Here is a 15,031-nt window from a genome sequence, read left to right on the forward strand (position 1 = left end):
GATTCGTATATGCTTCAGGTTTCCGAGTGTTTGAAGTATTCTCCACTGGTTGTAGCCCTAAATCAAGTTGAAGCCGTCCCAATGTTACTCTTATCGTAGGTCTACTCCACGGCCTCATATGACAAGAACAAATAACACATTTTCTTTCTAATCCATAACAAGAAGGCTTCTATTTTAAAGGGGAGATTTTGATTGTTGATGAATCTTGCTGTTGATTCATCAGTAATCTCACCAGACTTTATCACGACCACATAGTTGTTCTCCATGCTTTAGGAGATGGGATATACGGATGTGCTCACAACAGTCACAAAAGTTAATAAGTCTTGTTTACCTTCTCAATGGAATGGTTTGTTAACTCTTCTCATCAAGAGTTTGACAGAAAGGAGTGGTGGATCAGATGGCACTAGCAAGGGTTTTCTTACCCTTTTATACGGTCTCTACAATAGCCTTAACCTTAATTATGGGATGATTATCTGGTCTCAAGTGGTTCAGAGTCTCAATACATCCACGAGGCATTCAGAGATATCATGTGGGCACTTCTGGACGCTCATTACAAGAAGGGCGATTAACACTTTGGACATTCCTATGATGAAGGATGCCCTAGTCGCGTCCATTGCTATATTTCATTCAAAGAAGATCATCATCTCTGATCCCACAAAGTTCCATCACAAGGGCTCCATTCCTGAATCCATGTATCGCTGTGTCTCAGCTGAAAGTCATGTTATGGCGGAATACAGAACTCTTCCCCCTAAGGGACCGAGAGTTCTTACTCCAGAACAACAGGTTGCCTTGGACGCTGTAGACAAGCCTAGGAACCGAGGGAAACACACTACCACAAAGAAGGAGTCCATAGAAGAGGATAAGACTAACGCTTCTAAGTCACGAAAACGGAAGTCTGATAAAGGAGATTCTTCCAAGCCCAAGAAGCTTAAGAAAATGGCAAGAAGATCCAAGAGTCCCACTCCTCCTGGCTCAGACAATGACAAGGAAGATGCAGAAGAGGAGGGTCATCATGAATCACCGAGATGCAATACACCTCCTAGATCCCCAACTCCAACCGAACCGATTCATGACAAAATTCCTACCCCACCTCCATCACCGAAACAAACAATTATAGTTTTGGTTCCTATCGATCCTCCACCCACTGCTTCACAACCAACGACTTCTTTACCATCACCTCCACCAGATACTACTATTCCAATTTCTACATCTCCATTACCACCTCCTATAATTTCACACTCAACTACCACTACTATTCCTGACCCCACAGTGGAAGTCAACGTATCTGATACGGGAGCAACTACTACAACCGAAACTCCAGTCATCATTAAACCTCTTTCACCTACCAACTCAACCGATTCCGGTGCCACTCTCGGTGGAGAGAATGATGAGTATGACTCAACATACTTTAGTCCATATCGACTTCCTTCTGATGAAGACAATGATGCTCCTGTCAACAGCCAACATTTACAAAACATTCATGAAAAGTTGGATCGTTTGCTTGAAGACAACAAGGTTTATAGTGGTGTGGTTCTTAAAGCTTTCCTGGAGACTGTCATAGAACAATACACAACGTCAATTGAGAAATCTACTAAAGCTATTGATGCGTCTACTTCTTCTTGTCAAAAGGAAACTACTGATGTTACTGAGATTGTTCATACAACTCAAATTTTTCTTGACTCATTGAAAAGTCATGCTGATACAAGTGCAGCGAAAGTACAAGCCTCTGTGGATTTATTTTCTAAGTCCCTTTAGGAAGAAAGCACCAAGTTTGAAGCTGTGTGTTCATCTATCCAAACCGAGAACACTTCCTTTTTAAGTTCAGTGAATTCTCGTTTTGCCTCTCTTCATGCTGACCTGGCAACTGAAAGTGCTCTGAAGGCCGATCTTGCCAAACAAGCATCTACTATTGAAGTCCAGAAGGTGCAGTTAGCCCAAGCAGAGAAAGAAATTTCTTTATTAAATACAAAACAGGCTGTATTTCGTAGTTGTGCAGGCGATGTAAAGGACATGTTGACCAATCTCCTTGGTGCTCATGATCCCATTCTAACTCTCACCATCAGAAATCATCTTACAACCAAACTGCTTCCTGCCCTTGCAATGCTCCATGAAATGAAGGGTGTTTATGAGAGGTTCGCACCTCCGAAACAAGGGGGAGAAGGTGTTCGTGTTGATCAGCCAAAAGTGATTGTAAAGACAGAAAGTGATCAACCGAGAGTGATTGTGAAAACAGAAACATAAACTATTCACCCAGAAGTCAAAGTCACAACCGAACTGAAGGATAATGTAGCTTCAGGTTCTGGTCCAAATGAAAAGCAAAAGGAGACTGCTGATGATAGTGATAGTGATGTTGGTGAAGCTATTGCTGAGGCTCTCCAGAGAAAGAATAGGGAACGAGAACTGAATGAAAATTTGAAAGTTGCAAAGGAAGCAGAGGAGAAGGAAAGGAGAAACAAGGAAGAGGAAGAAGAAGCCTTGAATTGTAAAAAGGCCTTGTTTCCCTTATGGAAGAAAGAAGTACTTTTCAATCAACCTATAGAGTTTCCATCAATTTATTGGTTAGAACCTGTTGCTTCGTTTGACTGTGATAATTCAAAGGACTCACAGTTTGACATGCCAGTTACAAGGAAGGCGTTCACATTCCATTGTTTTGATTCAACTGCTGAGGTTCCTTTTCCTCATCCGAAGGTTGACCGAGAGCTAATTGACTTCTATCTGAAGTATGGCCAACCGCAGTACTTGAATTAGAGTGCACAGAAGATCATTACAGTCAAGGTTCTCAAACCCTCATCTGCTGGGAGATTTATCAATGTCAATTTCAAGATCACTCGTGGTACATCAAACACGGTGTCGACTATCTCTCTTGCAGACCTTCCTAATATCAATCCCCATGATTGGATTTTGCTATACAACATTCTGCTCACTAATCCGATGGAATATGAGCCGATTCTGGAACACTTAAAGAGAATGTTGGCCTCCTACATCTATGAAGTTGCAACTATGGATCAGGAGATAGCAAAGGTTTTGAACAAGAAGCCAACGGTCAAAACTACACCAAAGCCAGGGGATGTGAACAAGATGAAGATGGGCCAAATAGATTCAACAAATCTCACTGTGATGTTTATTAAAGGTGAAGCTCACAGATTTTTGTTTGCTTTGGTAGATAAGCACTTATTTTCTACTGATTGTTTGGAGCACATCATCAACATAATACATCGGTGCAAGCATAATTCAGAGGCTGACAAGAAGAATTTTACCGACATGTTTCGGTGGTATATTACGTTTCTCTATCATCTTTTGGCCATCATACCGAGAGTGTTCAATATTGTGAAGAAGTCTTATGTTGCTAAACAGAATTGAGGTTTCGGCTCCAAAGATGCAAATGGGGAGATTGTTGAGTCCGTTTATGTTGCGTCTTGGGCCTTACGTTTTGCATCCGGATTGGACATGTCCATCCGTGATTATCTAGATTAGCTAGTAGGGTTATTCTATATATATGCATGCATGTATGCATTATATGTTGTTGATTATCACGTTCATTATTTTGTAACCCTAAAACACCTCTATAGTTGAAGTTCTTAATCGAGCTCTTCTGAGGTGTTGAAGCATTAATCATACGACATATTCAAAGCCATACTCGTGTTCTTTAGTACGTTCTTAATCATTAGCTTGCTTAGAATCTATCGATCCTGATAGAACTTTGTTCTAACATGGGGTGTTGGTTTTAGGGTGCCAAAGGATATACTTTTGTTTTCTGAGGGTTAAAGAGTAAGTATCAGACTTATTCTGGGAAGGATTCTTGAAGCCAGGGTGGAAATGGTAATTTAAGGATCTTAATTGAGACTCCTTTGTAGAGGATGGATTGTTTTGTAACTATTGGATTTATATTGAAAAGAATTATGAGGGTAAGGGCCAAATGGAAAATGTTGGGATTTGAATTAAAAATAATAAAGCAGGAGGGACTGAAAGTGACAATATGGGCCAATGTTTGAGAATGTGCGGGACTTATAACCTGTCACTCCCCTCGTCCTAACCCTAAACCTAGCAACATAGTGTAGCCGCCACCCTTATACCTCCCTCTCATCTTCAACAGCTACCACCTTCCCTCCTTCTTCACTTCCGGTAGCCGCCACCACCATTGGAACCCTCCTCAGTCGGCGTGTGCGTCACCTAGTCCGACAGCCCGTTTTGCCTGCTGCTTCGTCGAAAAACACAGCCGTTCTGCCACTCTCCGTTTTCCTCGCATCCTTATTCTTTTCTGGCAACGTTCACAGCAGCACTCAGCTGTTGCCGATGCCTTTTCGATAACCATTGCTATGTTTGCTGTTGTTAGAGATGAGAGCCACAGACCAGACCCGATGTCATAGCCGTGGAGGATCGAGTGAGCAAGGCTTGCGGGTGCCGCTACTCGCCGACCATTTTCATAGCGGAGCTTGACCGCTACCTCCACACTATTGCCTAACTTCCGGTGCTCCTGTCGACGGTGTAGTCGGGGTTGAAGTTGAAGATGCAACGTTAGGTCGGAAAAAAATGACAGTGGTGTCATTATTGTCGTGAAACCCATCAGCCACCGCTTACCTCCACCGAGATTTCTAATGGGTGTGATTTTTCCGGGTTCAGCTCATGTGGTTGCGTGTTTTGGTGATTGTTGTACTAGTGTGGGTGTGCCTTTTGGCTGGGAACCACGGAAAAACCACCATGGTCGCCATGAACTACCATCGACCACTAGGCCTGTCGAAAAAACCTGAAACCCGTTCTACCCACCCGACCCGTTTCGAATTCGGGTAGAATGGGTCGGGTAGAACGGGTAACGGGTATGAACATTCGGGTAATAGGTTAACCCGATAATAATATAGGTAGGGTTTTAGGTATGAATATTTATTTTCGTGTATACCCGAATACCCGAATTCATTTTTTAAATAATACCAAATATACAATGCAGTCACGTACGCATACTTCAAATAAAACAAAACCCTTCGTTTCCTTCTTATGGACGACGGCTCGACAGTCGACGCAAACTTGCAAAGGGAATACGACGTTGAAGCTGAAGTCCTGAACCGTCATCATAATTCTCAGTTTCTCACTATCGCACGGATTGGAATTAAAAAAGTACATAACATATTATAATGATTTGTATTGTTATTATATATGTACTTGTTAATTGTATGGAGTATTTTCCTACCCGATTCTTAATTAAACCAACTAACATGTAAAAAAAATTATCAATAAGTTTCAATTAAGAAATTTTTGGGTATACCCGATAATTACCCGATCCGACCTCAAACCAGAATACCTGAAACCTGAAAACCCGAATTACAATATAGGTCGGGTATCGGGTATTATTTTCTTAAGGAAATACTTATTCTACCCGACCCGTTCTACCCGAAACCCGAAAATTTTACCCGTTCGACACCCCTACCGGCCACCACAAGGGTGTCTGTGTGTGTGTGTTAGTTTATGAGTGTGTATGTGTGTGTTATTTAGTTATTATCGTAAATTGTATTGTAATCTGTATCGGCATAATGAAAAGAAAAGTCTAAACGACCACCGTAAGGTGGTGGCTGCCGCCACCAGCCGCCGTGTTGGGTGGCGGTGTGCTCTGTTTGTGTTTTGGACTCGTTTGGGGGATGTTTGGACAATGTGGGAGTAATGAAACCCTAATGGGCCCAAGGAAACCCTAGTGGGCCAATGGAACCCAAATGGGTCAATAAGGCCCAATGTGACCTAAAAGCCCAACTATTGGACTAATAGGCTAGTATTGGGTTGGTAATCCCTAATTAGGGTTTGGAAAACCCTAAGGGCATAAAACCCTAATTGTGGGAATCGTTTGAGACACACACGAGAATTAATTATTAAACCTAAAATAATAATTAATAATCATTGGCAAACTAGCTTAAGGCAATAATAGAATTAATGGATTAATTTCTTAATGGGTTAAGTAACAAACACTTAACCCTAATCATCATTTCATGTGAAAGCGCTAATCTCACTCGGGCCTTTAATTGGGCCTTCCTAGTGGGCTTTGGTGATTGGACTATTGATGGATTATCTAAGAACAAGCTAATTGACCAAACAAAGTAGATGGGCTTTAGGATAAGGCCCATGTAAGGACTTGGGCCCAATTTAGAAAATTGGGCCATAATTGAGTCTTTATGACTATGTGATAATGGGCCATGGGAACTGGATTGGAATAATCGAATGGTAGGCATTCCAAACTTATACTGAGGACTCGGGAGCATTCCAGATACGAGCTGAGGGCCCGGTAGGCATTCCAAACCTGTACTGAGGGCCCAAGGGTAGTCCATCTTGTAAAGTTGTGGACCATTACATGCTGTTTCAGTATGTGATGATATGATATTGCAGACATGGTTATGTGGACTGTATGTGTATCGGTATTTTGGGGGTAACTCGCTAAGCTTTCGGGCTTACAGTTTCAGGTACATCAGGGGATCGTGGCAAGGCAAAGGCGTGATCGTACAACTACTCACTTTTTATGACTTTGTTTATGGGATACTCTGATATGATACATTTTGAAAACAAATTTTGTAATAACTAATGGGTTTTGTATTGTTTAAAAAGTTTTTAATTGGCTTGAATTTTATGGGTGTTACACAAGATTCCATTTCTTACAAGGTTAGAATGTCGATTCCTATGAGTAGTATATCATCAACATACAATACTAGAAAAGTTAATATACTCCCACTAGCTTTGACGTACACACAGGACTTATCCTCACTTCTAGAAAAACCAAACTCTTTGACTTTCTCAAAGAAGCAAAGATTCCAGCTGCGAGATGCTTGTTACAATCCATAAATGGATTTTTTAAGCTTGGACACTAAATTAGGAAACTTTGCATATATAAACCCCTCTGGATGACTCATGTAAACATCTTCAGCCAACTTCCAATTAAAGAAAGCGGTTTTGACATCCATCTGCCATATTTCATAGTCATGAAAGGCAGTTATGGTGAGCATTATCCTAATAGATTATATCTTAGCCAATGGTGAGAAGGTCTCATCATAGTCACTACTAGAAAAATAGCCTTTTACGACGCGCAATTAATGATACACACTGATAGAGGACGTGCATTTGTGCGTGCCCCAAAAATTAATGTTAGTTTTCCAAAATTTGACGGAGAGAGGACCCGTATTTTTGCGTGCCCAAAAATTAATGTTAGAAAAAAATACGGAGGGCACCTATCAAAAAATGTGCGTCGTGTAACAGTGTAGCTTTATAGTTTTTTTTTTAAGGAAACACACGTTTTTTAGGGGGAAAAATGAAATCCATAAAATTAACCCCCCCCCCCCCCCCCCCGCCGCCTATTCATCCCAAAAATTCCCCGCCTCTTCGAATTAGGGCATTCGTCTTCATCCACAGCTTCCTCAATTCCTCGATCCATAACCTCCACCAAAAACCTAATTCTCAGTTCCAACAAGTTCTTACACTCTTAATTCGATCCTAATGAGCTGAGGATTTAGGGTTCTTACCTCCCAGTTATCAATTTGAGCCGATGATTTAGGGTTCCTAAATCCGACCCTAATTTTTTCTCACTCTCGTATTTCCATCTCATCCCTCTCCTTCTTCTCCTTCTACAATCCTCTAGAAATGAACCCTAATAGAATTGTGAGGCTGTTAATCCTTTTGAAGCAGCCATCTTCCTCTACCTCTGCAGTCTCTATCCCTTCCCTTTGGAAGCCCTAATCGCCACCACCAGCATCGACTCTCTAATTGCCCTTATTGTCTATGTATTCTGTTATCCCATATCTCCCCTTCCTAACACGCCTTCGTCTTCACCGTACATCCACTTCCACCGCCTCCAAACCTCACAGATTCAACTCTCCCTCTCAATCTCTCTTAAATCTTAATCTTTCTAGGTTTTCGAGAAAAGCTTTTTTCTATAATCGGAGTTAAGGTGTACGCCATAGAGCAATACATAGATCATAAAATTATGGATAAATTAGAAACATGGAAAGGATGAACATGGAAAGCTTTTTTCGAGAAAAGCTTTTTTCTATAATCGGAGGAAACAACCGCCTGTTTCGTCTCATTCTCCTTCTCCGGTTCGAAGCGCTTCGATGCCTAAGAGTTTGGCTACCATAGGGGGAAACGAAATGCAATCAGCTACTGCGAGTGCGAGTACGTCACATTCACCAGTGCCGGGGTAAGATTCTAAATCGGAGAGAATCGTTCCGCCAGTGCTCACTCAAGCTCCAGTTTCTAATTTGACTTCTTCGTCTTCCCTGAGCTCATCTTCTCCTGCTCACAAAAACGCCAGGATCAGGAGTTCCTTGATACGTAACCTGGTGAATTATTCTTCTCTATTAGAATTTATATGTATACAGTCCTAATCTGAGCGGGTATATAAAGCTAAACTGTGTTCCATTTCCTAATTTCCCATTGAAAATCCAAATTTGTCTGTGTGAGTTAAATGTATTGAACTTATCACTTGAATCTTTTTTATAGGTCTGTAATGTCATGTTGTTATTTTGCAGGGAGCCCTCAGAGAATCTATCCCGCATTTTAATGTTTAGTGTCTGATGATGCCATGTTTATTTCTTAATGCAACTTACACTTTTATGTGCTGTGTTTGCATCTTATGCAATAACATTAAGGAATGAAGTCAGAAAGCTTCATGTATCAAGTTCTTTGACTCTGTACTCTTGCAAACAGATGATTTTGTTAAAGCCTGTTTATTCTCCATACAGGAAGAGAATTATGATCTTCATAGAACTTGTTTGAATAAAGACATTCCTCATGATGAAATCATGGAGATTTTCAAACATGAAAGTGACACTGACAGACGAAACATTGCTCTCTACACTGTTCTGTTTACTCTTGTGACACCTTTTGTATTATACAAATATCTTGATGATCTTCCTAAAATCAAGAACCTCTCAAAACGTTCAAATAACAACAAAGAAGAGGTTCCATTAAAGAAAAGAATTTCATACATGGTGGATGTATGCTTCTCTATCTAACCTTACGCAAAACTACATGCTCTTCTCTTTACAACCATCTTTCTCATTGCATTTGGTGGTTTAGCACTTTATGCTGTAAGTGATGGTAGTCTTGCAGAAGCCCTTTGGCTTTCTTGGACATTTGTGGCAGATTTAGGGAATCATGCATATAGAGTTGGCACTGGATCAAGAATTGTTTCAGTCTCCATAAGTTCAGGAGGGATGTTGATATTTTCAATGATGCTAGGGCTTGTTTCAGATGCTATCTCAGAGAAAGTAGATTCATTACGAAAAGGGAAAAGTGAAGTAATTGAAAGCAACCACATACTTGTTCTTGGATGGAGTGACAAATTGGTAATAAGTCTTGGTATTTAGTTACTTTATGCACAAAGGTCAAAAGAAGATAATGTTTTGGTCAACTACAGGGTTCACTTTTGAAGCAGCTGACAATAGCAAACAAGAGCATTGGTGGTGGTGTGGTGGTTGTCCTGGTGGAAAGAGACAAGGAGGAGATGGAGATGGATATAGCAAAACTTGAGTACAGCTTCATGGGCACTTCAGTTATATGCAGAAGTGGTAGTCCTCTTATACTTGCTGACTTGAAAAAGGTAAAATTGAAATCTTTTTTCCTTTTTCCTTTTTTTTCGCACCTTTGGCATACACACTTCTGCAAAAAAGTGTTATTCTTCCAACAATCTTTAAGCTGACCCACACTGTCTTTTCCCATGAAGGGGATGTCAGATGTAAATCAGGTACACTGGGGCCCACCATATTCTTCAAATCTTTCTTGTTAATTTCTTTTGATATTCTTAGGTTTCGGTTTCAAAAGCACGTGGTATAATAGTACTTGCAGCAGATGAAAATGTAGATCAAGTATGTCTTACTTCTTAAACATTTAACTTGTTTGTGATTTGTAGGTGATAACAACGTTGTTAAATCATCTGACTAGAGGTTATACGCCTTGTATTGTTGATAATAAGGTGAAGATCCCAGAACAGTATTTTCAAGGAAAAGAGGATAAGAATAAAAAAAATAAAAAACGAAAGAAAGAGGTTGTGGAATTATGTTCTGTGGTGCAGGTGAGTCAATATACAACAGAAGGGCTTGAAAGAGCTTTGTGGTTGATTCTAAGTTTTAACCTAACTTGACAGTTGGATTCTCAAGACTGATTACTTATCTGCAAGTAACGTGGCAGGAAGATGAAGAAATGTTTATATGTGGGAATGAAAGTGGTTCGATTGGATGTGGTGTTGTGATGGCCTCACAGAGGCTGCATCTTTGAGGGAGAGGTTTATGTTAGGCATCGGTATTTTTATTTATCTATTTTAAATTCTTTATTTTTTAATGAATTTAAGTATAATTTTTGTTGTTGTAGATTGTTCTTGCAGTGACTGAGCTTCTTGTTGCTCATTTTATATGGTTGGATTATGATAATCCAGCTAAGCCTATTTATCTTTACAGGTGATTTTTTTTTGTTTTTTTTTCTTTTTTTTTTGTTTCTTTTAAGGTTAAATTACTAAATACAAGAAATAAGTCAATAAAGATTTTGATTTTTTTTTCTTTTGTAGAATGACAAAATGGAGACACTATGGTCTGAAACAGAAGCATACGCCATTGTTGACATCATGGCTGTAAGAAATCAAAATCATTCATTTTTATCCTTTTTAGGTTATTTACTGATGATTTATTAATTTCCGAAATTGCCCTCAAGTACTGCAGGTCAGAGGTGTATGCAGTCAACTGTGGGATGGCATTTGGTCAATTATCATTCCTCTCATATGCTCTCAACATTGGTTGCATTTAAGAAATAACAACATACTTTCATCAACTTATTTACAATATCATTATATTTTTGTTTTCTTAAATTCTCCCTTTTACAAAGTTATAGGCATGCCATTAAAATATAAAGCAACTTTCTCTATGATACCTGAGTAAATATTCATGTGATTGATTAGTTGACATTTATATTTATTTCTTTTCTTGTATTAGGTACAAAGTAAAATTTGGATTATAAATCTCCTAATAGTTTAGGACAAAACTTCAAGTCTGGAGAAGATATGGTTGAGATGTTGAAGAAGGCAAACATATTTTTGAACATATTAGAAGACAAACATATTTTTGAACCCTTTGAGATTTATCCATTTGTCTACTATTGGAATGATTATTTGTATGACATTAACTTGTGTGCAATGGATTGTATTTTATGTATATGGTATTTTATTTTATATTATGAGACATTAAATGCAAATTTAATTTGAAAATTAGTAAATCTATAAATAATTTTTTTTTAAAATAAAAATAAAAATTACGATACGCAAAAATGTGTGTCATCTTCATTTATGACATGGCCTTTCTTGACAACGGATTTAATGATACGCATGGCGTGTCATAAATGCGCATCGTAAATGCGCGTCGTCTATAGACGACGCGCAAAAACACGTCGTCTCTCGTTATGACAGGGCCTTCCTTGACGCGCATTTGCGCATCGTCTGAGTGTTTTACGACGCGCAATGAGCGTCGTAAAAGACCTTTTTTTCTAGTAGTGAGTCAATCTCTTGGGTTTGAGTAAATCCTCGCAACCAGTCGTGCCTTGAAGGTAGGTACCTTTCCATCTATGTTGGTCTTCTTCTTGAAGATCCTTTTGCACCCGACTGTCTTGAGACCAGGTACATGATCAACCAAATTACAAACTTGGTTATCATACATGGACTTGATCCCGTTGTCCATTCCCTCTTTCCACTTACAAAAACTAAGGGATTGCCATTGTTTCTTTGTAGTTACCTAGTTCTTCAAAATTTACCAATGTACGATAACCGATAAATGTTTCACCATCTATAGTTATAAGGAAACTATAAAACTGAGGTGGCATGTTAACTCTACTGGAGCAATGAAGAGGAAATGAATTGTCAACCAGGTCAACTGGAATTTCTTCATCTGGTTGAACGCTAGTATCTTCTAAGGTTCCTTCATTGGTTGACTCTTACGTCTCTTAAAGGTCAATTGTGCTTCCACTGTCTTCTTTGCATATGAGATCTCTCTCACGAAAGACTCCTCTTCGTGCTACTAAGACCACGTTTTCACTAGGTATGTAGAACAAGTATCCAAAAGACTTTTATGGGTAGCCAATGAAAATACACTTCTCACTTCTAGCTTCTAGCTTGTCACGATTCTCTCGTCTAATGAAAACTTCACAACCCCAGACTTTAATATGTGCTAACGAGGGAACTTTCCATGTCCACATCTCATGAGGTGTTTTGGCAACCTTCTTAGTAGGGACAAGATTGAGGAAATGGGCGGCTGTCTCTAAGGCATACCCCCCATTCGAAATGGGAAGAGTGTCCCGACTCATCATGGAATGAACCATGTCCAAAAAGGTCAAATTACACCTCTCAGTCACACCATTAAGTTGTGGTTTCCTAGGAGGATTCAATTGTGAAACTATTCCACATTCATTGAGGTAGTCGTAGAACTCGATACTAAGATACTCTCATCCTCTATCAGATCGGAGAATCTTCATCTTCCTAACCAATTGACTCGCGACTTCATGTTTAAACTCCTTGAACTTTTCAAAAGTTTCTTATTTATGTTTGATCTAGTAGATATAACCATAACTGCTATAATCATCCGTAAATCTTACTTAAAATCGGTTAGCATCCCTTGTTGCATCGTCGTAATGTTTCTTGTAGGAGGCAAGTTGTTCTGGAGTAGCAGTGGCTTCATTGATTTCAATAAGTTTTTCTTCAAGGACATACTCTTTTCCCTCGAATCTAAGAGCCATCTTGATATTACGCATCCATTCGTTGTAGTTGGTGTCATCATATGTCGCCTTGGGCACGATCGAGAGTAGAGAGAAACCCGAGTGGTGGGTAGACGACAAAGGACCAGAAGCATCACCAGGAGTAGACATATATAGAGAAAAATTAGTTTTAGTTAGATGACAACAATCCTTAATATTTTAACCTATAATAAATAATTATGTCTATGACTTAACTATGCAATTCACAATCTAGAAGATGGATGTATTAATCTAATTTCAAATTTTATAAAGATAAGTAAAGCAATTTACCAATTTGAATAAAAATGAAATTCCAAGATCTTTTGAGTTTCATTGAATCTATCAATGGCATGTTTAATCTAAGATTATGCTCTTCTATTTATGACTGGGATACCGAGGATCACAACAAGATGTGAATAACCATGCAAATATGCTTGACAACCTCGATGTCATTTATCATCTCATATTGATGTGTCGGTAGTTACACACGCTCCATTAACAATGAATATTCTCGAGATGCCCATTGTGTCGGTTAACCACACATGCTCCACTAACGATAGATAAAACATAATGTGCAATTTCATGGATTAGCATACAAATTCTCATTTTCCCTCAAGTAACTAGATTGGGATTTAATAAATGAGTTCTAGTACTTTAATAGCATTATACATTTAACGAAGTTAATGTCCTATCAAATCTGTTCTGCTAACGACCCTCCACCAAACAAGGAAGCGGTGGGTCAGAGTGGACACCCATTCAGTTACAATTTTATAGGTAGTTTACTTATATGTCCCTTATATTTCATCTTTGTGAATGAGGCATACTTGAAATTCGACTGAATTTTTGGAAAATCAAGGGAAAAGGGGTTATCCAGTTTTAATTATACTATTTTAAACAATTTAAAAGTAATAATTATCAAATCAGGAAACCTTATGAAACCCTAGAAATTTTGAAATTAAAGGGTGGAGGCTAGGGTTTCAAGAACCCTAGCCTAAGTCGAAATTTGCATCCTTTAAGGTTTAATTTGTATAAAACCTGATTTTCATCTATTCAACTATTATGCATATTCAATTGAAAAAACCGCTTTGATACCACTGATGGGATTTATAGGTTACAAAAAACATATTTTGGTGGAAAAACTTAAACCCTAAGTTCTCATGCAACCTAAAGGATCTATGTTTTCACTATTGAATACAATAACCAATTGAATATCAAGAACCATAGGTATTTCGAAAATAGCAAATGGGTTTAGAATTACATACCTCTTGATTATACTGGTAGATAATCAATCATAATCTTTCTTGAAGTTACTTGGAAGCTAGCACCAAAAATCTCGTGTCTCTGATGGTTCACACCCAACCCTAGCAACAAGGAGGCTTAAACAGAGAGGAGAGGGGGTGGAGAAATTTCGGCTATCCTTAGGAATAAAGAGATGGCCGAAAATAATAGGTTGAAGGGTCTTTATATAGTGGATTTAGGAAACCCTAGATAAGCCTAATTTGAATAAAATAATATTAATTCAAATTTGTAATTATCCAGCTTCCTATTTATCTTTAGGGAATATTTCAGAAACCCTAGAATATCCCTAATTTCATCCACCCTTCCAAGGAAGGTTCTGGAACCCTAATTTGTTAAACTATTGAACGATTACACTTCAGCTCTTGCACTTTTAATTAATCCAGTTAATCCCAAAATTAATTCCAATTAATTTCTGATTAATTATTAATTAAATAATACTATTTCTAATTAATATATTTTTTCCATATCATATTAATAAATTCATTTATTGCTATTTATTAATCATATAATAGATCAATAAATCATTCTCTTTGTAAAAGTGATCCTATACAGTTACTAGGCCTGAGGGCAACCTAAAAGGACTTTGCTAATAATTCAAGTATATACTAATTTAGTTATTAGCTTGGACACAAAATCCAACAACTTGACCTTTTGGTCCTCCAGGAATGAGCATGTGAAGAAACAACCCTCCACATCAGATATCCATCTTATGGAGACGATCGGGTCCTTGAACCCGTCGAACTCGGGGGATTCGTGTTGCTGAAGTCTAGATACTACATCATCCTTTTCCCTTGAAATCTTGCAACAGTAATGGTTGCGGCAACAACAGCCTCAAAAAACTCAATAATGGCGGTCTTGACAAACCCAAACATCTTCGGGATCGCCTTACCAACTATCATAGTCACTGAGTGGTGATCATCTCATGAATCTCATTATCAGCCAATCATGGTCTCTCCGGGCCGTCAGGTCCTGATCCTGAACCTCTCGTGATCTCCATACT

The 15,031-nt window shown here is 38.7% G+C and overlaps 1 pseudogene; it reads left to right on the forward strand.

Annotated features, from left to right (window-relative positions):
- The first annotated feature begins 2,931 nt into the window (after window positions 1-2,931).
- LOC145095089 (putative ion channel SYM8) lies at window positions 2,932-10,592 on the forward strand (annotated as a pseudogene).
- Window positions 10,593-15,031: the final 4,439 nt, after the last annotated feature.

The sequence above is a fragment of the Lactuca serriola genome, chromosome 3 (assembly GCF_051521515.1).
Source record: "Lactuca serriola cultivar US96UC23 chromosome 3, Lser_US96UC23_V15, whole genome shotgun sequence".
Lineage (NCBI taxonomy): Eukaryota > Viridiplantae > Streptophyta > Magnoliopsida > Asterales > Asteraceae > Lactuca > Lactuca serriola.